The sequence below is a fragment of the Mytilus trossulus genome, unplaced genomic scaffold (genome assembly GCF_036588685.1).
Source record: "Mytilus trossulus isolate FHL-02 unplaced genomic scaffold, PNRI_Mtr1.1.1.hap1 h1tg000971l__unscaffolded, whole genome shotgun sequence".
Classification (NCBI taxonomy): Eukaryota; Metazoa; Mollusca; class Bivalvia; order Mytilida; family Mytilidae; genus Mytilus; species Mytilus trossulus.
In genome coordinates, this window is record NW_026963580.1 from 25,192 (window position 1) to 26,542 (window position 1,351).

Sequence of the window (1,351 nt, forward strand, 5' to 3'; positions counted from 1 at the left end):
GAGAAAGTGGTGAATTTGACCCTTAAATTCTAAGTTACTTGGGCTCTATAGCTAATTGTAAGCTGTAGGATAATGGGGATTTGAGACGTTTATTTCCTCATTTACCCCAGCTCTGGTTGCTCATGTGGTTTTCGGTTCGAAAACGAGGCGTGTATCTTAAAAATAAAAAAATTTTTGAAGCGTAAGTTGTTGGTCGCTTTAAGTCTAATTAAAAATAAAGTAAAAATGGAGCAAAAACAAAGTTGGACACTTAACACTTTGGGTGTCTTCAGAGGTGTAAAAAGGGGGGTCCAAGCTTATGTGTACTCATAAAAAAATGCGGTGTGCGGGGGGTTTGTGCCTGTATATATAACAAAAATTCATGAGGTGGCCGAGGAAGAGGTGGTGAGCTGTAAACTCATAAACAAGGTGTAGGCCTTTCTTATGAGATGGTTGGTAACAATACTGTGAATAATATTAACACGCCTAAGAGGGTTGGTCCGTGACGAAGTACTAATAAGTTGGTGAAGATTATGAATGACAGGTTCTATGATTTGCCTTGTCCTGTAAACTTAAACGCTTGGTGAAGGTTTGGCTCTATACTAGGCTTGTGCCTAATTATCCAACTTCTAAGGGGTCTTTTATTGTCAACTCATTATACTGCTCATGAAGACATGGCATTCGATTCTGTAGTACATATTATGCGTAATGTGGAAAAAGGATGAATGTTGCGTAATATTCATGCAAATGGGTCCTCTATGTTTTTTATCTGTATTTATGCGCACATTGCTCGTGGGCTGTATTATGGGTCTTATTTAGATAAGACAGTGTGGTATTTTGGGGTGCATTTGTTTTTGTTAACTATGGCGGAGGCTTTCCTCGGTTACACTTTGCCTTGGGGGCAAATGTCATATTGGGGGGCTACTGTTATTACTAATATACTTAGAGTGATCCCCGTAGTAGGAGAGAGTATGCTCCGCTATGTATGAGGGGGTTGGACCGTGTGTAATGCAACTCTAAAGCGGTTTTATACTTTACACTTTCTCTTACCGTTTGTGATAGTGGCGGTTGTTTTTTTACACCTGTTTTTTTTACATGAGAAAGGGAGTAATAACCCTTTGGGTATTGAAAGAGGTACTATGTGTGTGCCCTTCCACCCCTTCTATACTATTAAAGATCTTTTTGGTTATGTTTGCTTTAGGTTCTTTTTTATATATTTAGTGTGTGTGGATCCTGAGCTGTTAGGGAATCATTTAAACTATTGGCCTGCTAATCCTATAAAAACGCCAATCCATGTTCAGCCTGAGTGGTATTTTATGTTTGCTTATGCAATCCTTCGTTCAATTCCTCATAAAGCGGGGGGGGTATATGT